This window comes from Rattus norvegicus, chromosome 4 (genome assembly GCF_036323735.1).
Source record: "Rattus norvegicus strain BN/NHsdMcwi chromosome 4, GRCr8, whole genome shotgun sequence".
Classification (NCBI taxonomy): Eukaryota; Metazoa; Chordata; class Mammalia; order Rodentia; family Muridae; genus Rattus; species Rattus norvegicus.
The window spans coordinates 127,312,391-127,340,137 of NC_086022.1; the positions used below are offsets into that span (position 1 = coordinate 127,312,391).

Sequence of the window (27,747 nt, forward strand, 5' to 3'; positions counted from 1 at the left end):
GATTGGCAAAAATCATTGCTGTAACTACTTGTTGCTATTTAGTTTTCTTTGAGTGGGAAATAACTTAACTGCCATTCAGTCTTAGACCTTGTGGAACTGCTTTTCAGTATTAACCCTAAGATACTGAAGGGCACACTGCTGCTGTTCAGGACCCTGCACGGGGCTATGGTAATGACATTGCTCATCTTCACAGCCCTGAAACAGGGGAAGTTACACAGGCACATTCTAATGTTTCCTCCTGAAGCAGTTGTCCCTGTGGATACAGTGAAGATGGTCTTGAAAAATGGCAATGCCCCTGCCTCTTCATATCGGTCACCATATTAGACATGTGTCTCCTTCAGATGCAGGCATTTGCAGGAATACTTCTTGTCAATGTATGTGTGTTTTAGATGTCTCACTGGGCATTTTAAAGCCTACACTTGTGTTCTTGCGGTATGGATGGAGATTCTTCTTGATCTTTTCTCTCAGATCCTTTCTTTATTTTGAAAGATGGGGGCCATGCTTCGTCTGTAGTGCTCTGTGTCTACCCTGAAAAAAAGAGCATCATTGGTGTCTCATGGAGGAGGAAACAGGCTGACAGGAATATCCCAAACATTACATTCATAGTGCTGGGAAACACCAGCCTTGGACCATACTTAACTGCTTCTTTAGTCTTCTTTAGTTCAAGCAGCAGATATTGATTAGCACCCACTATGTGTCGTGTTTTCGAGTAATGTCTTACAGGTGAAAGTCCATGCCACTATGAGACAGAATCAACCTAAGTCAATTGTGTGACCCACTAGACATAAAGGTCCCATGGGATAGAAACAAGGTAGCACACAAGAGTGGAGAGTGGCTTAGAGTCTAAATAGGGCAATTAGAACAAGAGTCAATGATAAAGTCCCCTTTGAGGAAAGAAGGAAAGAATTTTAAGAGGTCTAAACTATCCTGTGGACACAATGACCTCTTAAATAAATGAATAAAAAAAACCTACTGCAGATTAATTACCTACTATACTTCAGGAGTTATGGTGAGTACTTTCTCAATAGTTTGACCTGGCATTATTTTAGTAGCTTTAGAACAATACCATCCATTTTTCAGATGAGGAAGGTGGGTCTCAACAAGGATAACAGACTGTTTAAGATTACAGTTACTAAGTATATCTGGGTTGTATACTCAGATCCAACTCAGCTCTGTTCTTCAGACCTCCTCCATTTTGTCCTTCCTTCCAGCAAGCTTCCTTTCCCCTCATCCAGCTGCCCTTTTACCATGCTGGCCTTCTGCCTTCTACCACACTGCCCTTCCTCAGTCATCCTTCTTTCCTGGATTGATGTGGGGCCATAAAGTAAGGGAAAACTGTGGGGCAGTCATCACTGACTCAAGTAAGAGTCACCTTATCACTCCCCAAGAGACCAAAGAACCCGATGCTGGTTATTGCTGCTTCTGGATGCTTGCTTCTCTCCGTTCTTGATCATCCTCTCTTCCACATGGTGCTTGATAATGGTTGCTTATTGAGCAGAGCAGACAACAGATCTGTGTATTTGGGCTTATAGTTTCAGATGTTACAGTTTACATTCAGCTGGCTCCATTGTTTGTGGGCTATGATGAGATGGAAGGTCACAATGGAAGAACATATGAGGAGGGCACAGCTGTTCACTTCCTGGGTGCCCAAAGCATCCATCAACAAGACATAGCCACCAAGAACACACTCCAGTGACTTGCTTCCTCCAAGCTGGCCCCACCTTCTAAGTTTCCAGCATTCCTGATGATATCCTATTACAAATCCATAAATGGATACACCCACTGATGAATGTGGAGTCTCTGTGGCTCAATCAACTTTCAGTGGCATCAGAAGCTAGAGGGAGAGTTTTACAAATAAGCCTTTTGGACAGTGGGAAGGAAGGGTGTCACCTGAAATCTAAAGTGGAACATTTCCTAAAAGTTCATTGTTCTCCATTCCCCAAGAGGAATTCCTTCCTGATAATGAACAGTGGAATAAGATAATCCAGCATTGAAGATAGGAAGTTTGTCACCCTTTTAAGTACCCAAGAACTGATTATTCCCAAATTTGACGGAGTATTGCTTTTGATTTGGCAAGCATGGTTTTCATCAATGGGCTCCCCTAAGTCTGACCTCATCTACTTTGCTGCAATTCTTTTTTCCCTTGGGTTCTCAGAGCAACATGGTCTAGGAGAACTTTGCTTGCCAAATGTAAGTATACTCTTTCAGCAAGGATGTTCTATCTCCCGATAGCCTCGTGAGGACATTAATGGACACATGCCAAAGAACATGCATTATGATTCCTGCAAGCTTGAACATGGTCACTAGATAGCAATCTTAAGTTAGACCAGCACAGATGGGAAATGACTGACTTGAGAGAGCTTGGAGAGCTTAGGGACACACACTGGAGATGATAGGAAAGGAAATATTGTAGAGAAAAATCTGTATATCCCCTCTTTCTGGGTACCACAGAGTTCTACAGCCTTGTTTGCCTTTCAACTCCAGCAAGTCCAAGGCAGAGTACTCCTTTCCATGCTCTGGACACATGTTCATTTATGTAATTAAGAGCAGTGAGGAGGAATGTGTCTAAGCATTCTACACACTGGAAGCACTGCTGCTGGGCACTAACTTGCTTATCTTATTCCAGTCTTTGGAGTACAAAGGAAGACACAGAGGCCACATGTCCAAAGCCAGAGTTTGTGTGTGGTGGGAGCATGGCGTGTGACTCATGTCCAGGTGAGTTTGTGTGTGATGGGAGCATGGCGTGTGACTCATGTCCAGGTGAGTTTGTGTGTGATGGGAGCATGGCGTGTGACTCATGTCCAGGTGTCTTGAGTCAGGCTTTATGTATGTTTTCTTCCAGACAAGGAAGAATGTCTGCCAATAGGATTACTTGAAAGTTAGCATAATCATGTTCTCGCTCAGGATTATTTGAAAGTTCAGCGTGATCACATATTCTCTCTCTCTCTCTCTCTCTCTCTCTCTCTCTCTCTCTCTCTCACACACACACACACACACACACACACACACACATACACGTTCCTATGTATCTTTTTCTTTGTCTCTATTGTCGATTCTCCTCTATTTTCTTTATTCTTATTCTTGTTTCTGTCTGCCTGTTCCCCTTCCTCTATATTCTTGTCTTAATTTGGCCTTACATTTACTCCAAGGTGTAATGTGAGCTTCGTTAGAAGGTGGCCACCTTAGGACATGCTACTACAGCTGAGATACCCAGGGAGAGATAATAATAAGTCCTTAGCATGCTCCAGTGCCTACCAATGTGTACTTTCCTCATTAGGAGAAGTACACAGGAAAGTATCTGACTCAGGCTGCTTAGTCAAGGTCCCAGCCGCAGTCCTTTGGAACCCTTCTTGATAAGATTCTACACTTTCCATACTTAGATATATCTGCCAGCATAATGTCTGTGTCCTAGCAAATGGGGCTGTATAGGGAAGGGACTATGTGTACCCTCTTAAAAGCTGTCCACTTGGTCCAGTGCCAGGCTTTAGATAAGACTACATATGGGAGGGTGAATTGTAGAAAGAAATAAAGTAATAATGTCATAGCAATGATTTAGATGCCATCTGTGACAGCTAATAGTGCCAATTTGACAGGATCTGGAATCAGAAGTGACCGACTTCTGGGCATGCCTGTTAGCAAGCTTCTAGATTAGGTTAAGAGTGTGGGGAGAGCAACCATAAAGAAAGGGAGAGTGACTGAGCGGCATTCATTGCTCTTTTCTTCCTGACTGGGGATGCCTCAGGCTCCTGCCACAATGCCTTCCACACCATGATGCGTTTGTTGCATCTTCAAACTGTGAGTCAAAATAAAGCCGTCCTATTCTAAGTTGTTTATCATATATTTTATCACAATAACTAGAAAAATAATGCATCATCCTCATGACATTTACTAGATTTTTGAAAAGAGATTCCTGTAAGGGCCATGGTGAAAAGTCATCAGTACGTCCATAGAAGGGATGGCTTACTTTGGAGTCAGTAGTGATGAGGAGAAGTCATCTGTCCAGTATTTCTCAAGTCTCATTGAGGCAGAGCTCTTGGCAGGAGTACAGCCCCATCGCCACAATCAAGAGTGTCTTGTCTTGACCTCAAAACCAAGGACTGTGGGAAAGCTGAAGGGAACAGCATTCAGGGAAGGGCTTTCTGGGAATCTCCAGTTATTCCATCCCAAATGTGACCCAGGCAAAAGAGCAGACACCAGAGCTTAGGAAGTGAGGTCCTAGGGAGGCAGTAAAAATATGAATCAAATGATAATTCTGTGACTCTTTCTGCAATTTTAGATGTAAAATGGGAGAGGAACATATCAGTTGCTCCAGCAAAGGCCTGTCCTGTCTGCAGTGTATGTACTACCTCTTGCCTGGCTACAATCCATTCCAGCAGTGAGGAAAACTTGGGGAAAATGCACGTAGCTAATTCTTTCCCCGAGTGCTTATGGGATAAGTGGGACTATGCCAAATGCTGCTTTTGCCAAGCATCCTCCTGCCATGCCAATCTTAACAGCCTGTGATTGGAGAGGCAACAGTGCTGGAGAGTGGGCCATTCCTGGTAGGAAGGAGCTAACCTCTGCCTGTGCTCACAGCCAACAGCGGCTGTTTGAATAGGCACTTCCTCTCTGAGGGGAGTTGGTTCGTAATTTTCCTTTTGCAGCTACTGGAAGTCCATGAATGGCAATATCACAGCTTGTACTCATTCAGAACAGGAAAGTTTGACATCCGCACATGATCTTAGCACGAGAGGAAGACAAATACAGACCTGTATGTCAGCTTCTATAGAAAAACCGGGAAAATAATTTCTATGACGTAGCTTATGATGTAACCATTGTACTAGAGGTTGGTCTTCAGCCAGGGAGCCTTTCCCTAGTTATTTTTGAGTTTCACTGACATTTTCCAGGCAAGAACCCCAAGGGAAAGCAAGACTTTAAGTCTCTAAAGAGACATTCTATTTTAACTTCATTTAAACCCAAAGAAATGGCTTTGTAGAAAGTATGATAGCTTCTTAGAAGGAAGCATGATGTAGAGGGTGCAATCCTGACTGCTTGGGAGACCTGGGTCCCCTGGGAAAGAATGATCGATCTCACAAGAAGGCTATCCTAGCAACTGAGAATAGACAGGCTCAAAATCTGATAGGGTCTTAGATCATCGGCCTGAGTTCTTTTCAACTGATCTGAGACAAAGGACCAGTTCTGTTGTTTAATTTCACTTGGCTTGGATTTTTCTTTCTGAACCTTTTATTAGTCTATTTTTTTTAATCTGCAAAATGTGAGCTCTTGTTTTGTTTATTATGATTAGGTCAAGTGCTCTCTAATTTCAGGATTCTTTTCCTCAGTCTGGGTGTTGGTTAAACAGTTAACATTTGTAAATGTGTTTCACTGCAAATCATGTCTGCATATCCCCAGGTAATCCAGTAGCAGTCTGGAGAAGCGTTCAGTGGTAACAGTTTCACTCTCACATAAACAAACATTGTGGAGTATAAAGAGAAATCAAACAATGACCAAAATAGAGACAAGGAGTGGAGGATGGGTATTGTCATGGTGACAGAGACTGAGATGGGGGAGTAGATCAGGAGGAAGGGAAAGAATCTCGGAAATCTATATTTCACTGAGAAGGCATTTGTATATATGCATGAATATTATGTCATTTAGTAAGAATGGATAATAATGATACTCGTTAAAGGATAATAAGTAATTAAACTAATTTTTTTGTGTAAAATGGGACGCAGAAAACTCGGTTCATTGTACCTAAGGGATCTACAAGCCTACCAGACAAAGATTCTCATTTAGGTCAACCTGGCAACACTGGGCAAGTAAAGTGTCAACCCTTTTATTACACCATAAACACACACACACACACACACACACACACACACGTCCTCTCCCCAAAGTGCAGACAGATTGAAAAACAGACTTTTATAAAAATCTATTTTTCTCTTTTACTAAATAGTAAAGCTCATATCCAGAAGGCATCACAGTTAATGATTCTTGAAAGCAAATTTAGAATTAAATTTGACAATTACAAACTAAATTAGACAATTAAAATAAAACATTAGGTAAGTTGTGAAATGATTCCTTTAAAGCTCTAGGATTCAGTTCTCAGCCAAGGGAAGCCAAGCATTCCTTCATTAATCTAGTGTTTTGGAAAGGAGACAAATTGTTGGGTAGGTAAGACAAAAGCCTGGAAATCTACAGGCATTTTCAGTTTTTAGTCCAAGACAGCTGTTGGGTGATATCATCCAGTGTGCAAATAGTCATGCATGGAGGGAATTAGCAGATGAAAAGGTAGAACACTTGATACGGGCATGTAAACGTGCTTTCGCTGTCTCTTTGCATTCTTCTTATAGATAGGCACACCTAAAAGTAAAGTTACATAGGACAGCATTTATAAACTGTAAAGACACAGGAAAGGGTTCAAGACAGCAATACTGGTGGAGGAAGATAAACATTTCAAGATTCAGATCAGGAAACAGCTAGAAGGGCTATTCAACTCTCAGCCTCCTTCCAAGGAATAAAAGAGCCGGCTATGGGCAAAGGAAATGCCAAGAAAATGCCAATTTGTGTCATACTAACATCTCTCTCAGGGCTGAACCTGGACTCAGAGAATATGAACCACCGCCTGTGTGGAACAGTTGGCCCTGAGGGTTTGAAATTTGGTTTTTTAGAATAGCAGAGGGAAATCTGAGCAGAGATCAACACTCAGACACCCACTCATTAGACAATGTACTGACATCAGAGAACCAGCAGCAATGAGTGGCAGAGTCAACCTTCGCATGGCTCCCAAGGTGAACTTGGAGAAATGAAACACCTAAAAACATGTTTGGAAATGATTTTGTTAGAGACAGACAGCAATTGCCAGAGAGAAGGAGGAAAGGAAACGCAAGAGGCTCTTTAAAGGGGGATGCTGTAAGCGAGAAGTTCTGGCAGGAGTGGGGTTGCAAATGAAGGAGGGCTGTTCGTAACATAGTAACTGTCCTGTTTCAGACCAAATAACCGTCAAAGACTGCCTTCCTCCCAGGTGGCAGGGCAGCGTGGTTTAGGATAACTACTAATGTCTCCTCCAGCCTTATTATGTCCTTTCTGCATTTATAATTTTCATACAGGCAGTTTCCTGCAAAGTAAGTAATGAGTGTAAGGCAATGCTCTTTGGGGAGTTGTAAAGACAATCTAAGAACAAGTCATCTCAGAGTAGCAAACTTCACAGCGGGAGATAATTTCCATCCTGTAATGTTCATAGCCTGGAGCGCTCTCTCTCTCTCTCTCTCTCTCTCTCTCTCTCTCTCTCCCTTCCTTCCTTCCTTCCTTTCTTTTCCACATCTACCCAGTTGTGTCATTATTTTACTTACCTCATTGGGGAAATCATTGTTTAAAAACTAAATATAAATGATGAAATATTCCTTGATTTTATCTTTCGCAGAAGAATATCTTTCTTCCCTCACTCCCCGTCATAGAAAAGTTTGGCCCAAATGGGCGATGAATTGCTCCTAGTCTTCTGACAGTTCCAGAGGGAAGAATGAGAGTAAAAATAACTAGCTGATTACCAATAGGGAGCAAATTGGCCACTTGAGACCTCAGTGGCTAGAATGACAAATGAGAAAAACGAAAATCCTCATCAGGGGATCAGACTTTCTGATTAGTCCAAGTGCTTACGACTGCTTCCCCAGCCTCTCTCTCTCTCCCTACTGTGGGATGATTTACATCTGATTGGACATCATTTTGTATTGGGGGCAGTCATTTCTAAAAGGGTGTGTGGAAGACTTTGAAGCACTTAATTACAACCAGGAGGCATTTAGGGCTGAGCAGAGAAATGGAAGACACTCTATGTCTTAGGCTTCTGGAATATTCATTTACATAGTCTTGTTGGTTTGGTCTGCGTATTACACTCCTGTCACTCTGAAAGGCAGTCTTACAATGTTTGCTCTACAGTGGAAGAAAATAGAAGTAAGAGGAATATTCTGAGCTATAGGATCCGTATTGAAGGTAGACTAAGTTTTCAGCATGTTTGGGGCTTACTATTAATAGTCAGTTACTAAAACGTCCAATAATTTGGGCTCCTTTGAAGCATGATTTTTTTCTTTTTCTTTTTCCTTTTCCTTTTCTTTTTCTATTTAACCTGTCTTCATTTAAACCGAGCCATCAAGAGGTGGGGGAGAGTCAATAATGAACCACAAACCTGCACGGAGGATCAACCATTAACACCCACATGGGCATAGCCCTATGAGCTTTAAGAATCAGGAAGAGGCTAAGTGAATGGGGATTTTAACGTAAGCAATCAAAATAGAATCCAGGGAGAAGTGATCCCTGCTTGGAAAAATGTATAAAACTATGATAATTTCCAGAGTGGAACCACTTGATGAAGCAGCAGTACTGGTGTTTTTTAGTTTTACAGTGTGTGTGTGTGTGTGTGTGTGTGTGTGTGTGTGTGTGTGTGTGTTCACATGTTCGTGCATGTGTGCATGTAAATGCTGGTATATAGGACATTATATATGTGCAGAGGGCAGAGAAGGCCATCACTCCCTATCGTAATACTTCAAGACAAGGTCTCTCATCAAACCTAGAGCTAGGCTGGTGGCTTGCAAACCCTTGAATCCTCTTTTCTTTTGCCCCTCCCCCAGGCCTGGGGTTCCAATCATACACCCTACATCACACCTTTTATGTGAGTGCCAGGGATTTGGTCTCAGGTTCTCATATTTACGAAAAGAATTGTTATCATATCGCCCATTGGTCCATCTTCCCCTCCCAATAGACCTGACATTAAAAAAAAAACAAAAAACAAAAACAAAAACAAAAAAAAAAAACAGTGTGGAGTAGAAATATCTGCCTTGAGGAAAGTCATGTGGAGATTACAACTGTCAAGATGAAAATGGATTTAAATGTTGTGTGTATACCTGAGCTTTTAGTGCTAAGAAGGGAAATAGGCTTGGTCATAAAAGTGCCAGAGAAATATTGAGTGTTCTGGGTTAATCTAGGACCACTTGAAAGCTCTCCACCTCACATAAGGCACCAGCAAAACAGTGTTCCGTGAGACTCTCCCAACCGTGAAACCAATGGGGAAGAGTTCTGTTTCAATTCTTTGGTTTGAGGTCCATGATATAGAAGAAAAAAAATGTCTCTATAGGTCAGGAATTGTGCCTAATGCATAGACAACACTCAGTAGACATCGTTACTGGATGAAGAGAGCCGCACCTCAGCAGAACGTGAGTGTGATTTCCTCACACTCACCAGTTGTAGTTGTAGTTGTAGAACACTCACCAGTCCTTGTAAAGGCAGCAATAAAGAATTCGAAAAGGAACCAAGGTCAGAGTTACAGGAATGTGGGCATGCAAACTTTGTGGTCTTGGGTCTGTTTCTGCTCTCCTGAACAGGCAAACGTCGGTTTATGAATGGGAATAGTTAATGGAAGTTTTTATTTTTATTTATTTTTCAGGGACAAGAAGCTACGGCAATTACTTCTGCAGACTCTCAAAGGAATTCACGTTCCGAGAGGCGATAAATACCAGTGAGTTATGTTCCTTTCAGTTTAGAAGAGATAATTCTGAGATTCCAAGGATGCTTTCCAAATCAGGAATGACAACTGGAATATTTGATGCTATTGTGTTATTTACTAATGTTGCTCCTTACAGGAAGCCGATGGCTAATCCACTTGATTGAATGAGAAGAAAAGGAAGTCGTTTCCTGTCAATGCTTCTTTGGATTCTTGCACAGTTTAAGAAGCACCATTGATCTGATCATCAGCACTGAAGAGGAAATGCCCATTCACTGAAGACACGCAATGCTCATCCCAGTTTGACATGGGCAGCAAGTGGTTCCTTTTGTAGCCCTTTCTGTAAACTGTCCCCTCACATACATGTAAACCCCTGCTTCCTTCTTTAAGTAGCTACATTGGTGGTGCCTCTGTTGTAAGGTTAAAGGGAAGAATAACTAGAGAGTGGTGGGGAAAGCACTGGGGAAGCTGATTTGTTTCTGCCTTTGTGGTGATCTCTCAAAATATTTTTGAGATATTTTTGTTGAAAAGATGCAAGCAATTATTTTTTTTTAGGATTGAGGACTTAAAATTCATTGTTACTCGGGCTCATTGGCACATCAATCTAAGCAGTTCGAGGTAATGCTGTTGTGATTGAGAAACACCACCACTGTAAAGCTTTAGCAGGGAGTCAAGCAGGTTATGACGACACAGGGCTCATTACTAAATGTGAAGTTTTAAGGGATAAAACTTTACAATGAAACAAGAAAAATCTCAAGAAAAAGATTGGGCTCTAGTAAAAATAAGCCATGTCTTAAAAGTGGTTTTCCATATTCAACATTATTACCCTTCACATTAATGCTCAAGCTGGTTCATAGTCCTCAGAAGTAAGAATGGACATTTATACTTTGTGTAATAGTAATATGTTGCACACACAAGTAAACACTTTTGGTGATCAACAAAGCTTATTTTTCTCTTTCAATTTTAAAAAAGATTATTTGTATTCTGTGTGCATTGGTATTTTCCTGAATGTGTGTGTGTGTGAAGGTGCCAGATCCCCTGGGACAGGAGCTATGGACAGTTGAGAGTTGTCACTGGGGGCTGGGAGTTGAAACTGGTTCCTCCGGAAGAGCAGCCAAGTATTCTTAACCACAGAGCCATCTCTCTAGCCCCAATTTTCTCTTTCTTAATAGCACCATGTATGTTTACTTAAAAACTAAAGATGTTTTTTAAACAAGTAAAGATGCCATGGATTATAGCAGGGAGGGTTCATGGTTTCCCTTTCCCTCTAGTCTCCCTCTGCCTTTGTAATTGCTTCTGAAAAGTCATGATGCTTCTTACTTTCTATATCATAAACACCAAACTCAGAGGATAAAGGGGCCCGGGGATGTTTAGTTAGCAAAGTACTTGCAGTGTAAGCATGAGGCCCTGAATTCAATTCCCAGGACGTCCCTAAAAATGTCAGGAATGATGGTAGCCTGCACTTGGAATCCCAATGCTGAAGCGGGAGAGACAGCTGGATCCTGTGGCTTGCTGACCCTCCAGTCTAATGTATTAGGTGATCCACTGGTCCAAGTAAGAGGCATGTCTCAAATCTAGGTTTCTGAAGACTGATACCTGTGGTTGACCTCTGGCTTCCACATAAGTACAGGTACCTATACATACATGTGTACTCACATAAACATGCATATGCATGAGCATATACTCAACCAGTGCACTTCAATAGTCCTATTTAGTTCACTTAATGCTCTACAGAGAGCATTGTTGCTAGTGACTCAGTCCTTTTCAGGAACGCCAAGCTACTGAGTGTTCTCTGCATCAAATCAGCAGAACAGCAGGGCATATGCATCTATAATCTCTTTCTTCCATTAACAAAAAAAGAAAAGAAAAGTAGCCAACAACCCTCAGAGTCACCTTCAACTGAGCATCAGAATTCTTACTGTGCCCAACTGCTAAGAATTGAAAATGGAAGTGTGTGTGTGTGTGTGTCTATGTGTGTGTGTCTATGTGTGTGTGTCTGTGTGTGTGTGTGCGTGTGTGTGTCACAATGTATAGCTAACCTTCCCAATGGAAAGGAAAGGAACCGATAAATCTTACACTGTCCCATGTTCCATTCACTCTTCATTTGTAAATTGTATGAGACATTCTGCGCTAATCCATGGCAGGCTTTCCAAGCTGCCTAATCTTTTTTTCTTATCACTGTTTATGTTCCAAGAAGATCTGGCTCTGTTTGTATTTATTGTGATAATGATTTACTATTCTAAACAATTACTTTTTACCACTACTAGAAACAATTCTGTATATAAGAGCCTTTTTATTCCCTCCTCCTCTTCTTCCTCCTCCTTAAATAAAGGAATTCGCCTCAACTGTGGTAGACTAGCCCTGGTTTCAGATTCTTATTGCAGATAATGCCAGCGAGGAAGCATGGAAACCATTATGAAGGATCTAAACCATAAACTCAGCTTATCTCTATTGAATTCTCATGGACCTCTGAGAATGAAAGGATCTGTTTGTTAATGGCTTTTCCAAATAAAAGCCACCCAAGGGCATTGATGTCATGCATCAGCAGCAGCACTTGAAATGTCCAGGCCATCAGGAATCACTGGCATTTCCATGGCAAGAGAATGCCTGTACATTTGCTTTTGCATAAACATTAGTGGGTCCTAACATCTGAAGTCATTGTTAGCTTTGCAATGGGTCTTCTTTAGCAACTAATTCACAATGTGTTAGAGGCATTGGGCTCTCCCTAATTGCTTCTCTCTACATATGGATCAAGTTCTTACTGAAGGGGCATTACTTTTTAAAAGACCCCTAGGGTCTCCTCGGGTCTTTAAGTCCTTGATAGAATGGCTTTGGTCTTCAATACATTGTGTAAACTCCTTCAAGTAGGGTGCATTTCTCATTCATTTCTTAGAAGTTATATCTCTCTAACAGTGTGACTTCTCTTTTGAAATTATGGAAATTAAAATCCAGGAAATCTAGCCATCCACCCACAAAGGAATAGATAATTAAAGAGCACACTGAATTCTTCCACTAATTTGGAATCTTAATGTTCTACCAAGATCCCAGGCAGATTGCAACTCTACAATCTCAAGGTCCCCCAAAACAGTGATATAGACTGTGGTGGCTATTCTTGTTTGTCAACTTGACTACAACTGGAATTAACCAAAATTTTCAAATGGGAGACACCTGGTTTTGAAGTGGGAAGATCTACTTCTAATCTTGATCTTTGAGGTGGGATGACTTACCTTTAATCTAGATCTTTTGTGGTGGGAAGACCCACCTTTAATCTGGGTCATATCTTCTGCTGGAAGCTTGCGTAAAGACATGGAGGAAGGAAGTTTTTGCTTTTTGCCTGCTTGCTTTTACAAGTGCATTCACTAGCATTAGAGCCTGCTTCTTCAGGATTCTAGCACACATTGAGGAACAACTGAAGCATTCAGCCTCATGGACTGAACAACTACTGGACTCTTAGACCTTTCATTCATAGGCAACATTGTTGGACTAGCTTGAGCACAACCTAGAAGCTGTTCTAATAAATCTCCTTTCTATATATAGGGAGTTTCATTCTAAAAGTTGTTACTCTTTGAGAACCTTGACTAATAAAAAGACCCAGGAGCATTAAGGGAACTAGGAGGAGAGGTCGGAATAGGGAACAGAGGGAAAGGAGAGAAGACAAGACAGAAAGTGGCAGAGAAAGAAAGAAGGGTTTAGGTTCAGTTCTGCTCTATTATTCCTCTGGCTTGGGAAGTTCCTGTTACTGTCTATCATTTCGTCATTTGTCAAACACAGCCGGGTCAGTGAGGAGCACGTGGCTTACTGCCTGCAGTCTTGCATCTGGTCTGAAGGGTTCTAAAGTGTGCATTTTCTACTGTGGCCTAGAAAAATGCTGTAATATGGGTTTTCTTTTTCAAAAACCTTTCCTCTTCATCTTACTTCTTAATTTGAGAATTTCCAGAGTCTCACCCTACACTTTCTGCTCCTCGATGCCCCTGTCTTCTTCCTGGGTGGTCTCGCCCTTTTCTAGCTCCTATTTCAAAGTTCCTTTGTCTGATATTAATGCAGCCTCTCAGAGTTGCTGTTTGCATGGTTCATCTTCTCCCTTCTTATTGCTTTCAACCTAGGAGAATCTTTATATCTAAAGTGTGTTTTCTTTATGCAGCATATAGTTAGGTTTTGTTTCAGGTTTTAATACAGTCTGATAATTCCTGCCTTTTGACTAGATCGGGTAATTATTCGTAATTAAGGTTCAATTTACTTCTGCCTCTTTGCTTTTGACTTTTCATTCTTCAAATGTTGTTCATAGATTTTTATCTTTCTTTTGCTGCCTTCCTTTATGAGAACTAGATATTTTATAGTATAATGTTTTCATGTCTTTGATTTAAAAGATATGTTTTTATTATTTCTTTGAGAATGTCATACATAAATACAATATAATTTTAAGATCATATTTACCCCCACTTCTACCTCTAACTCTTCCTGAAACTATTCTTACTCTTCATTTGCTATCAATTTTAAGTCTCTCTTTTTAAAAAAATACTAGAGAGTCCAGTATATGCTGCCTATATACTCATAGGCACACACGTGCATGGTTAATACACTAGGGGCCACACCCTTAAAGAATGTGTATTCCTCCTTCCCCAGAAGCCACCAACTGTCAACAACTGCTCATTGAGGGTAAGAAATTATGGCACTCTTTCTCTCCACGCTGAAATGTTGACTGACTTGATCTTGTGCTGGTCTTGTGCAGACAGCCACAGCTGCTGAGATTTTGTGAGTGCACTGGCCTTGTCATATCCAGAAGACACTGCTTCCCTCTAGTCCTCCTCCACCTCTTGCCATTACAAGCCTTCTGCTCCCACTTCCAAAATGATCCCGATCTTTGGAGGAGTGGGTGTGATACGGTGTCCCACTTATGACAAAACACTCCCCAGATTCTTGTTCTCTATACTTTTATGATTGGAGGTTTCTATGTTAACTGATATCTACTGCTTAAGGAAATTTCTATGGGATGTAATAGCTGTACTAATCTAGGGATATAGAGATGTCAGTTCACCACAGAGCCCATTTAGAAAAATAATAGTAATAAGATCACCCACGAAGCTTGTGAGCTCCTCAACCATGAGTTCTGGCCAGATATATAATATCAGGCATGTAGTTCCTCCTGTGGGGCAGTTCTTAAATCCAATCAGAAGGCAGTTGGTTGATGCCATAATATTTGTGCCACTACTGTGCCCATGAACATAGCTTGTTGCACTGCTGTTACTAGAGTAGTTCACAGCTGAGTAAGACTATTGTTCCAGCAGCCCACAGTGCATAGCCCCTTCCAGGACTATGAGATCCCAGCAGCAGGGAGAAAGCTTCATGGTCAGTACGAACTTCATTCCTCCATGTCCTCCTCCATAACAGTGTGGTTTCTTCATCAATAGCGTCTTAATATCAAGTTCTGATAGGAAACCAAGAGCAATGCCAATGGCCTAGAATGTTTGGGGACATCACCTGGTACTTGACTTTTAAAATACTTTTATTAATTCCTTGTGAATTTCATACAATGTATTTTGTATGAAAAGATTTAAACCTAGTATATAAACACTCTCTCCATATTTTGTAATCTTAATCCTTTATATATTGCCATTTACATGTTACAAACCTCACATGAATTCTAGTAATTACTTTACATAGTGTACATATCGTATAGAATCTAGATTCACATAAATTCGTATTTGCAAAGTATTACATTAATCTTCCCTTTCACCAAGTCTGATTTGCTCCATTTCTTTCTGAAGATTTCAGTTGCTGTCTGGTCTCTTTACTTAACCTGAGTGCTGGGTATCATTTTGGTTCATGTCCTTTATGCTCCTGTTTTCAAATGTATGACATTTCAGCATCCTATAAACCCAATAGTGGGTGTATATATACATTGTTTTATTATGCAGTTCTTACCAGGAGTACACACTCAATACTGTTGTCTTTACTATGTTTTAACTTAGGTGAAATTCATACAATGCTAAACTTATTAAAGTGGAAAATTTCATGGCTTTTATCTCACTCATCACATTGTATAACCCTCACATTCTGTAGTTTCTTTGGTTTGAATTTTTTATGGCCTCAGAGAAATTCCACACACCCTCTTCCTCGTCCCTTTGCAAACACAGTCTTTTAATCTCAATGGTATTTCTATCTTAGATGATTTACTTAAAAATTCATGCATTATGTAACTTATGTCTGTTTTTCACTAGAGTGTTTTCAATGTTCATCCATAAGTACTCCATCCCTCTTTATGGTTATATAATATTTCACTTTGTGAACATAACAAAATATGCTTATCTGTTCACCTGTTGATGGACACAAGCATTGGTCTTTTTGCCTCCGAGCTATGATTAGTAACCGCTGTTACAAACATTCTTGTATAAATTTCTATGCAAGTAAAGGTTTTCATTTCCACTGGATATATAACTAGGGGTGAAAATGCTGGGTTCTATATTCATACAATGTACATGAACCATATCCATCCCCCACCATCTCCCTTCAACTCCCCCATGTCCTTTCCATCCCATTTCTTTTCCAACTTCATGTACTTTTTAAAACATTTCTCTTTAATTAATAAACCCCTAAATCTAGTCAATGCCCGTATGAATGTGTATCTATTCACTGGGGCACAAACAACCAGCCAGGAGCCATATATACAAAGAAGAGTGACTCTCCTTCCTACAGTAACTATAGACTGCCAATAGCTCTTCTGTTATGGGTGGGGCCTCAGGATCTCCTCCCCCAACCATGCTGGAACTTGAACTGGCTTGATTATATTCACATCTTATGCAGGCAGTGAAAGTTACTTTGACTTGATTCATGCATGGTCCATGAATTTCATAGCTCTCTCTATTTTCCTCCTCCTCTTCCTCCTCCTCCTCCTTCTACGAAGATCCTAGGGCTTTGGATGATTTATGATTGATATAGATGTCGTAAGTATTGGTAACTGAGTGCTCAGAGTTATTTATAATTGGCAATTTGACTAGTTATGAGTCTCTGTATTAACCAATATTCACTGCAAACACAAGTTTCTATGATCAAAATTGAGAGCAGCTCAAGTCTTCATATATTAACACAGATATTTCGAAGGCCGTTTCACAGCATAATCATTTAACAAAACAATAGTATGTTCCCTCCAGGGTCTATGATCTTCCCGTTCATGGGCTTTGAGCATGTTTATAGTACAGGGTATGAAATCCCTCCTACAGAACATGCATCATAACCAAGAAAAAGCAGATAGTTAACCCTTTACCCATCAGCCACTCTTACACCAGCAGACACATTTTGCCAGCAGGTTGATACTGTATGTAATATGAATGGTCCAGAGCTGTGTAAGACGCTGTTGACTTTTCTCCCCTAGTAGCCTGCCCTGCACTCTGTGGAATGATATACACTAGTAAGTAGGATGCATATTTTCTGGCTAACTTGAAATAGATTTCTTTGTGTCCTATATCCAAGATGAGTGGCATCTTTAGCAATAGGCTCTTACCATCTAGTGTCAACTGCAGTCAGGAACAATGCCAAGATCCTGTATTGTCTGGGGTGCTTCTGACTCATAGGGAGGTATCCTGTGCCTGCCACTAAGGTTTGCATTAATAATCCATGTACTCTGGGAGCAGCATTGTTCACCATGCTGAGTACTTTTGTTCAAACTCTTCCTCAACAGCTCCTGCTTCTTTTTTCAAAATTAACACACACAGATTATTCTCTACGTACCAGTGACAAGCACACTGGAAAACATATCAGGGAAACAATCTCATTTATAGTAGCCACACCATCCATAAAGCAAACAAAAATAACTCAGGGGACTAAATGTAACCCAGGAAATGAAATGAAAACATTAGGGCGCTAAAGAAAGAAACTGAAGAAGACACTAGAAGGTGGCTCATTGATTAGAAGAATAAGTATTGTGGAAGTGGCCATCCTACTAAAAACAATCTGAAGATTCATCATAATCCCAGTCAAGATTCTGGGGCCATTTTTCACAAACATAGAAAAGCAATCTTGAAGTTTATGTGACAGCACAAAAAACGAAGGAAAGCCAAAGCAATCTCAAACATAAAGAACACTGTGGGAAGAAAAATACAATATTAAAAAGAACATCTCTCTCTCTCTCTCTCTCTCTCTCTCTCTCTCTCTCTCTCTTTCTCTCTCTCTCTCTCTCTCTCTCTCTCTTTTCACACACACACACACACACACACACACACACACACACACACACACACACACCAAACAGACAAACAAAAAGACAAAAATGAGCACATCGATCAGGGAACTAGAATAGAAGCCCACACAAATGCAACTACTTGATTCTTGACAAAGAAGCCAGAATACATGTTGAAGAAAAGAAATCATATTCATCAAACAATGCTGGGAAAACTGGATTTCAATATGCAGAAAAATTACACTGCAGCCTTATCTCTCAACTCCTAGTCAATCAAATATCTCAGTGTACGACCTGAAACCCTCAACCTGCCATAAGATAAAATAGGGATAGACTTCAACTCACAGTTTCTTAACAGGACTTCCGCAGCACAGGAAGTAAAATCAATGATCCACACGTGGGGTCGCATGAAGTTAAAAAAAAAAAAAAAGCTTCTGCACATTCTCCTCAGGAGATGAAAATCCTACTGGCCCAGTTCATTTAGTCACTCTTCACCCAAATCCCCCTCCCCAACTCTTCCACAAGTCAAGTTGGCTCTCTATCTCCAACACACCCAGAAGCTGCTCATTTCCTTCTATTTCCATGTTCCTGACTGAGTCTGAATTCTTTCTTCTCCTAGAGTGTAATTCTTCCAGTTCACTGCTGCTTATCTTCCAACGTGGTCCTCACATAGCCCAAGGGGGACATTTAGACACCTTTCTCTGGTGCAGGCTTTCTAGCATTGCCTGCCTCCCCAGCAAACGACCCCACACCGTTACTGTCTTATGGCTGCAACATATTCCTGTGCAGTAAACACTTTTCTTCTCCCTCTGATTCTTTCCATCCCTCCCTCCTCTGCAATGCTAGCATCTCTTCTCCTCTTGTTTCACTGCAAATGCTACTTCCTTCCAGCGTTCTCTGTAGTGTTCTCTCATTCAGCCCAGTCATTTCCTCCACATTTATTGACATAATTTATTGTTGTTAGATTTTTTAAAGTATAGTTTTACCAAATGGTAAACCCTAAAACTTACGTAATGTAAGATTGCCTCAAATGCATGGCTATCCTTCTGTCTTGGTCTTCTGAACACTTGAACACTAGAATTCCAATCATGTTCCCCATGCCTGGCTTAGTATGCAATTGTCAATTTGCTTAATGATTGGGTTTATGCATTTCTCCCTGGATGATAAACAGGGCAGTAGGAGTCATAGTGGTTTTCAATATTACTCTGTAATAAACCCCAACAAATGATAAAACTTCACATTCTGCCCTCAGTGAATCCATTTAGAAACTGTGCGGAGGTTCATATGAATATCTGTGTGCATACACACAAGAATGCATACAATATACCCACATGAATATATTCATATACATGCATATGTGTAAAGAGGCACATTAGACAAACACATCCACTTACTCTTTCACAACTCCCTGGATTGCACAAATTTCTCTTGATTTAAGAGCTGATAAAAGTAAACTCTAGAGTGCATACATGGCTTGCCCGTGGTCATGCAGTGAGTGCCTGAACAGTCCTGCTGCAGTGCTTATGCTTTGAAACCCTCCTCGGTGCAGTGCCAAGAACAAAGACGTTGGTCAGTTAATGCTTCTAGAATCAAAAACAAACAGAGGAGCAATGCTGTCCCAGATCTATTCTGAGAACGCGGAAATGCTCTGTGCCGCTCCGCACTGTCCCTAGTCCCCAGTGGCAACTAAGTACTTGATATGTGGCACTTAGGAAATCTCACCGACTAGGTTTTTTATTTCATCTCATTTTAACTAATAAGTTTAATAGCATCTGGCTACTGACTGCCATAGTAGACAGGGAAGTCCATGAAGTTTGACATCCTATTGCTTTTGATTCCTCGATGTTCATATACAACCTCCATGAGCTCAATTCCAAAGACAGAGCTACACATCTATTTCCATCCCCCACATCCTGGTTTTTATCCTGTCTTCTCTACATCCAGTTTTCTAAACAGTCTTCCTCCTGGCAGTTCACCGTGGCCAGTAGGATCAAGTTTTTTCTCCTTCGTATGGCTTTAGCAAAGCCAACCCCTTCCCCCTTCAACAGTGCCCTAAACTATCTCCTATAGGGGTTTACATGGTCAATGAACACACGATGTTTCTTTGGGAGAGAATGCTTGTTAAGGTCCTTAGGGTAAGAGAGACACAAAGGCCAGTGATCAAGGTCCCTGCCTAAGGAAGAAGTGAAGATGTTAGCATGTAACCTAACTCAAAGGGCCTTGGTCAAAAGGTTGGTGTGATGGGAAGACAGAGCACCTGTGTCTGAAGCTACATGGCTCCAAACTAGGCTGTAGGAGCATCTGGTTAGCCAACACCAATCTCACTCGCACCTCAACCAGAAGATAGACAAAACCAAGCCTTAGATATTTTGACAGAAAGTTACGTTGTCTAAATGAAGAACACTGTATTTCTTTGTAGAAGAGAATTAAGGAACTTAGGATGTGGTACAGTTGGTAAAATGCTTGCCATCCAAGTATGAGAACCCAAGTTTCTATCTTTCAAATGCTATCTAAATCGCTGGGGTTGGGTAGTTTGGGGCTGGGTTTAGAATCCCAACTCTGAGAATGTGGAGACAGACAGATGCCTGGGGCTTGCTGGCAGGCCAGTCTAGCCAATTGGTGAGCTCCAGATTCAATGAGAGACTCTTATAAAATAAAGTGGAGAAGTGACTGAAGAAGAAAATTGATGTTGATGTCTAGCCTCCACAGGAACGCGCACCCACCCATTCACCCACACATGTACACACATAAAATAAGAGCAATGAAGATAAACATCAGACAGGTGAGGAGGCTGAGTAAATGACTCAGTGCATAAAGCACTTGCTGAGCAGGCATGAGGACTGAAATGTGTGTATTGTTAGCACCCACATAAATGCTGGGTGGGTGTGGAACCCTGCTTAGAAGTTCAGCTCTCAGAAGAGGACCCTTGGAGCAAGCTAGGTAGCAAGACTGGCCATATCATGAGCCCCAGGTTCAATAGAGACCCTGCCTTAGTGAATAAAGTAGAAAGCAATGAAACTTCAGGCCACTAAATACTCACATAGCATAGGCAGCCCAGTACATATACACTCACACATGTTTGCATGCACAACATTTGGTAATTTAAATATGCTTGGCCCAGGGAGCGGCACTATTAGGAGGGGAAGCCTTGTTGGAGTAGGTGTGGCTTTATTGGAGGAAGTGTGTCACTGAGGGGGGTGGGCTTTGAGATGTTCCTCCTAACTGCTTGGAAGATAGTCTTCTCCTGTTTGCCTTCAGAACAGGAGGTAGAACTCTCAGCTCCTCCAACACCATGCCCGCCTGGAGACTGCCATGATGTTAACCAACTGAACCTCTGAACCTGTAAGCCAACCCCAATTAAATTTGTTCTGAAAGAGTTGCCTTAATCATGGGTGTCTCTTCACAGCGTTAAAAATCCCAATTAAGACAGAAGTTGGTACCAGGGACTAGAGTAGTGCTATGATAGGCCTAACCATGTTTTTGTTAGGAAGATGCAGATTGTGGGACTTTGGATTTGGGAATACAGTAGATGACTTGATGGGCCATGCTAGTAGGAATGTGGAAGACGTTGGTGCTGAGGGTTATTTGAATTGTGCAGACCTGGGCCAAGAGGTTTCAGTGGAGAAGAATTCAGTATGTGGCCTAGAGATTGTTTTTATGGTAGTTTGGTGAAAAATGTGGCTGCTTTTTGCCCTTGTCTAAAGAGTCAACCTGAAGCTAAGGTAAAGAGATTTATATTAATTGCATTTATTTATATATTAATTGCATTAATTGAGCTCAAGGTTAGTCTACAGAGCAAGTTTCAGGACAGCCAAACTTACATGTGAAGGAGTTGGAAAATAGAAAACTGGTGACAATCTAATAGAACAAGGGGGCCATGTTCCAGTCCCAGAAAGCAGCAGAACTCAGCAGCTTCAATCATGTAGCCCTGGCTTTAGAGTCTAGAATAGAAGGGACTACTGGAACAATTGATACTGTGACAACTTCTTAGCTCCAACTAAGAAATGGTGGTGATTAAGAGGAGATCAGCATCATTGAGGGGAAATCTTCTGGGAAGTGTTTTTTGAGAGCATAAAGAAGCTATGTTTCAGAGACAGCCAAGGTTGTACCTCATGCTTCAGCTGGACTTGGTAATATGTAAGAAATCACCCAGATGGTACTGGTTTTGAGAGCATGAAGGGGTCATGGAGAGCAGCTGAGGCTGGGCACTGTGAGAGGTCATTGAAAGCCATTGGTGAAGGTGCAGCCTTAGTTATAGTTAATGACCCAGGACTGAAGGGACCATGCAAGAAAGTTGAGGCTTGCAACCATGAAGGAAGCCTATGAGAAGCTATTGGTGAAGCCCAGATTCAGTAGCAGACACCAGCAAATTTGAGATGCCAGTATTATGGGATGATCACCAAGAACAGCAGCAGCAGTGGAATGGTGTCAACCAGATCCTAGAGTGCTTAGCTCAGGGAGAGGCACTATTAGGAGGGGTGGCCCTGTTGGAGTAGGTGTGGCCTTGGAGAAAGTGTGCCACTGTTCGGGGTAGGTTTTGAGACCTTCTTCCTAGCTACCTGGAAGATAGTTTTCTCCTGTTTGCCTTTGGAACAAGATATAGAATTCTCAGCTCCTCTAACACCATGCCTGCCTGGATGCTGCCATGTTTCTCACCATGATGATAATGGACTGACCTTCAGAACACGCAAACTAGCCCCAATTAAATGTTTTCCTTTAGAAGAGTTGCCTTGGTCATGGTGTCTCTTCACAGCTATGAAACTTCTAAGACACACCACAAACAGACAAACACCAAGAAAATCTCAGACTGAGGAAGGGGATGGCAAGTACAGCCCTATGTTCAACACTCTGCACCCTGAGCAACACAGCAAGAGCAGCAACAGCAGACACAGACCGAAGTCCAAATTCCAGAGGCAAGGAAGATGCAGCCATGGATGTGGATCAGTCCTTATGGGTTCAGAGCTCGTATTGTGGACAGTGGCCACTGACTGGGGCAGTAAGTAAGTCTTTGTTTCCTCCCACAGCTCGCATACTTGGAATCTCACTGGCTTTGTACGTAGGCTAGAGCAAAATGGCGCTGTTTGTTTGGATTTTGCTTTTTCTGTGGAATATCTACCAGGAAGCAATGTGCTTTTGTGTGTCAAAGATCAGAAAGGACCCACTTCCTCTTCTCCAATGGGTTTGGGCAGGAATCAACTGCTCCATTCATTCCCGCTGCTCTTCACTTCCCAGCTGAGTGCTACATGTTTGAATGCTACAGAGAAGCAGTATTTCCACCCCCCACAAAGAAGTCTCTTTTACAGCACCATGCCTGTAAAAGTGAGGTTTCCCCTGGGTCATTCATATGAGAGGAAGTCATGGGAGAGCACAGAAGCACCCAGGTGATGCCCAAGAGCCCAGATACCACAGTATCGTTACCTCAGAAGACTTGGTGTAATGTTCCCCCTCCCCAAACTTCCTTAAATTTACTCACAAATTTCAATAAATTAAGTCGTTAGACACAAAACCAAATTGAGATTTTATTGTGATAGCTAAGATGTTCCTTACGGATTAAACAATAAATCAGAAAGTGGGAAAATATTCCGAATTAAAAACCGAAAAAAGAAAAACTAAACAAATGATCCCCATTGCATCCTAGACAGATGAAAATCTCTCTTGAAGAAATTAACTCCCTGCATGTGACTTACCTCCTCAGCCTTCTAATGCATATTCTAAGATTGCCAGTTCCATGATGAGAGCCTTCAGCCTACTTGGCCAAACAACATAGTTATTTTCATAAATATTTTTTCTTCAGACAGGCTCCTCATGATTCAAGCTTGTTTCCAGATAAGAAGTCATGGTGCAAGCAGTTCTAAGATCAAAGCCTTTCCTCATGCACATTCATATCTTAGCAGATAAACACAAAAGCGACAAGCTGGGAGAGCCCCACTCAGTGTTCAGAACCTTACCTAACCTCTCATAAAATGCTCACCTTGCCTATGACTGGCTGGGGGGCGGGGGGGAGGCGATGAATACAGAACTGCTTTCATGAAATACAGGAGCTTCATCGTAAGCCCCGGGACACATAAGATGGCTGGGTTTTCCCAGTCACACACTTGTGATCATGGAAGGGAAAACAGTCATCATGAATCACTGTTTCACTATAAAAGGGGCTTCACAATTTCTCTTTTGCAAATTAACCAAGTCTGTGTTAACCATTACAACAGTGACATCAAAAATATCTGAGAAAAGACATCAGTGGACATCTTGGCTATGATGTGGTACCTCTGAGGAGCTGATCCCACCTCCAATCGCCTCTCCATAGTAATCTCCCACCCTCTCATATCCAGGTTCCAGCAGCAAAACAAAAGCCCTCCATCAGCCTTGGAACTGGGCCATTACACATGGCTGTGTGCTAGGCAGTGAGCCCTGCTCTCACAGACTTAAAACTCTTGATCGTATATCTACTGAGAAGCCCCACCGTTTAATTTTTCTGTGAGAGTCACCAACTGCAGTGAGATTTGCGTAGCTTATAAATCAGAACTAAGATGGAGTTTTGAAAGTTAATTCAGTCCAACTGCTGACTAGTTTAAAGAAAACTCCTGGAAGTGAGCAGTAGAATATGTTATCCAGTCCCACATTACTATTTTTTTTTAAATCACATCTTATTCTAACTCCTGTGTGAGGGAGGATGTAAGCCTCCCCCGAGCCCCCCGATTCCAAACTACTAATTTCCATGGTTACAGTTTCAAACCTCATGAGTGATAGGCATGTATTTCCCAGTCTCCTATTTGTTTCCTGATTCTACATGATTAACTCCACAAAACTAGCTGGGTGCATGGCAATGAGTAGTTGGTCCCTGTTCACACAGTTACATTAGTTATATGGTTGAAGATACTTCAGCCGTATTGCTGCTGCACTCTGTAGCAGAAACTAGTGGTTTAGCTAAGTCAGCCATTGTGTCTTCCTCCTGAGCTCTCCCAGTGAAGCCTAGAAGCTGGGAACTCCTCCTTCCCCTCCTTCTTTGAAGGAAGGTCTACGTCATGGAGTGACACAATTATAACCAAGGTGATGTGAAGTCTTCTAGGAAACTTTGGATAAAATTGTTTCCTTCATTGATTAAAGAGAGAGTGCCGTCATAAGAAAGATAGTTTCCACCAGCATTCTCTTGCCTACTTTCTACCTTGACGTCATTTGGAGTAACAGCAGCCATGTTGTGATAATGGAGACAATGAGTGCATGGGACATTATCAACTAACAAACACAGTACACATAAAGGACCTTGGGAGACCAGGGAGCACCCAAGCCAATGCTGGAAAGGACCTGATTGTGCACGGTTTCAGTACCTGTTAGGTGACATTTGTTAAAATTTGCAACTAGCGTTGCTCTCAAAGAAATATATTGTCTTATAAATATTATACCCTTTGGTGTAGCGCATACCTTCCATAAGCAGCTGCTGGGAGATCACTTTACTGGCTTGCAAAGTACTTCTGACAACCCCCATCCCCAATGTTGCTCCACCTTCCCTCTACTTCACAAAGCCTGACATGCGTGTTGCCAGAGAATGCAGTCGGAATGAATGCCCGCCTGCATCTCACATGCAGCTCAGACCTCTTGGGAAATATGTAGGATGGATGAAAAACACAGCACTGTCACTGTCCTCAGCAGCACACATCTTACTCCAATTCTTTTCCTTTTGCAATTGAATTTTAATATGAAACACCATCATGGGAAGCTTTAATAGGACTTAGAAAACAGAACATCGAATTACTAAGCAAGGTGTGATGATCCACAGCTGTGAGTCTCAGTTGTCATAGGCAGAGATAGGAAGAACACGAGTCAAGTCAGAGCCTAGGCTGGGCTAGCAGTAAATCTCTCTCTCTCTCTCTCTCTCTCTCTCTCTCTCTCTCTCTCTCTCTCTCTCTCTCCCCCTCTCTCTCTCTCTCTCTCTCTCTCTCTGTCTCTCTTTGTCTTTGTCTGTCTCTCTCTCTGCCTCTCTCTCTGTCTTTCTCTGTCTCTCTGTCTCTCTCTGTCTCTCTGTCTCTCTCTGTCTCTCTCTCACTGTGTGTGTGAATGCAGGAAATAATATTGTTTGGTTACTAATACCTGGCATATTAGGAGCTAGAGAAATGGCTCAGTCAGTAGAGTTCTTGTTTAATATACAGGAGGACCTGAATCCAGATCCCCATATACCACATGAAAAAGCATGGCATACACTTGTAATGTCAGTGCCTGCAGAGGTAGAGACAGACAGATCCCTGGGGCTTTCTGTCCAACTAGCCTACTTAAATTGACGGACTCCAGCCCAGTGAAATACTCTACCCCTGACCCTGAAAAGGTGGCTGGCATCTGAGGAATAACACCTGAGGCTAACCTCTGTCCTCTATACTCATGCTCACATGCATGCACTGCACATTTTATACACACAAATTAACATGCATGCACATGTACACACATACACACAAACTAACATGCATGCACATGCATGTGCATGCATATACACACAAATTAACTGGATTTTAAGAGGGTGTGATTGGACTCAGCTAGAAGATGACAGAATCTAGTTGGTTGTCATAGCACAAGACATCAAAGGCAAAAGTTGCAGCTTGGTGGGTTCAAGTCACAGCTCCACCACTGGATTTGTAGATTCTCAACAGTAAGTTACCTCTATGAGCCTTGTTCTTTCCTGTAAGGTGAGGGTAGTTTCTAATTCATGAAGCTGTGTGTGGGTCGGAGAAAGGAGCCTGTCAGAAAAGACATGTCAGAAAGCATCCACCGGTTTTAGGTATCGTTGCCTTTCATCTCTATCTGGTACTATCTGGAAGTTGTCTTTCAAAAATTTTCAGTGTATCACACACATCTAATTTCTGGCACTGCAAAGGGCTTCAATACTTAATGAGAAAATTAAAAATATCTGTTAGGTAGCCAAAATATCTGATATTTTTAGAATCCTGGGTCCAGATATCAATGGCCTAAGGGTTCTGTACAGTTCTGTTCTTACAGATAGACTCATAGTACCTTAGCTTTTCTTTTTAAACAACAAAAAAAGTGGAAATAATAATAGTATTGTTCCTTCCAAGGATTAGAGCTATTTGCTGTTCTATTTGCTGTCTGACAGATAATGAATGATGCAAAATTATTGCACTTTTTAAAGGTGGTGGTGACACATGCCTTTAATCACATGGCAGAGGCAGGTGGATCTCTGTGAGTTCAAGGCCAACCTGGTCTACAGAGCATATTCCAGGATAGACAAGGCTGTAGCAGAAAAACCCTGTCTCAAAAACCAAAAAAATAAAGTTTTTATTTCATTTATTACTATTTTGAAATATATAACCGTCTCTGTGTGCATATGCACAAGTGTATGGGTGCCTGCAGAGGCCAGAACGAGGCATCAGATCACATGGCACTGAAGTTACAGGCTTTTCTGAGCACCTGACATGAGTACTGGGATCTGAACTGAGTCTCCTGCAAGGGCCGAAAATGCTTTTAATTTCTGAGTCATCTATTCAGCCTTCATTGTCGTTTCTTTACAACCAGCCCTCCAGGAAGGCTAATTCACTGTATTAAATAAATATATATATTGTATATACTGTTTGTCTCCTTTCTAAATCCTCAGATCCTCATCTAAACACTGGACAAATGGAATTCTTCCTTTTGCCTCACCATGAGCATTAATATGCTAAGGTGTTGGGTTTTTTTTGTTGTTGTTGTTGTTGTTGTTATTGTTTTTGTTTTCTTTACATCACATACATGTTAATTCTCCCTGAATAAAGTAAACTATTGCTCATAAGGACAATGATTCTCATTTGAAAATGCCTAAGTAATTAGTTCTCTAAATGCATTTTGCAGATTGGTCATAAGTCGATCATCCTGGGAGCTCTGGCTAAGATAAACTGTGTGCCCATTCTTCTGTCACTGGCCACTCCACATAGATGATACACAGAGGCAGTAGTCTCCATGTTTCCTAGGAAACTCCAGAAGTAGCATTTCCTGGCAGCCCACAGGGGCAAGTATCATCATTCTTTCTCCAACTGTGAAAGAACTGCAGGAGTTAACTGACAGACCTTCATGGGGACTGAAGAAGCAAATGGAAGCCCATGTGTCAGGAAGAAAATCTCCACGAATA

At 41.6% G+C, this 27,747-nt stretch overlaps 1 long non-coding RNA gene across 1 annotated transcript; it reads left to right on the forward strand.

The window, feature by feature from the left end:
* The first annotated feature begins 1,499 nt into the window (after positions 1-1,499).
* On the forward strand, positions 1,500-27,407 carry LOC134486614 (uncharacterized). Its single transcript, XR_010065877.1, has 3 exons — positions 1,500-2,715; positions 9,413-9,484; positions 9,609-27,407. It is a non-coding gene; the product is annotated as an uncharacterized LOC134486614 (long non-coding RNA).
* The last annotated feature ends 340 nt before the right edge of the window (positions 27,408-27,747 follow it).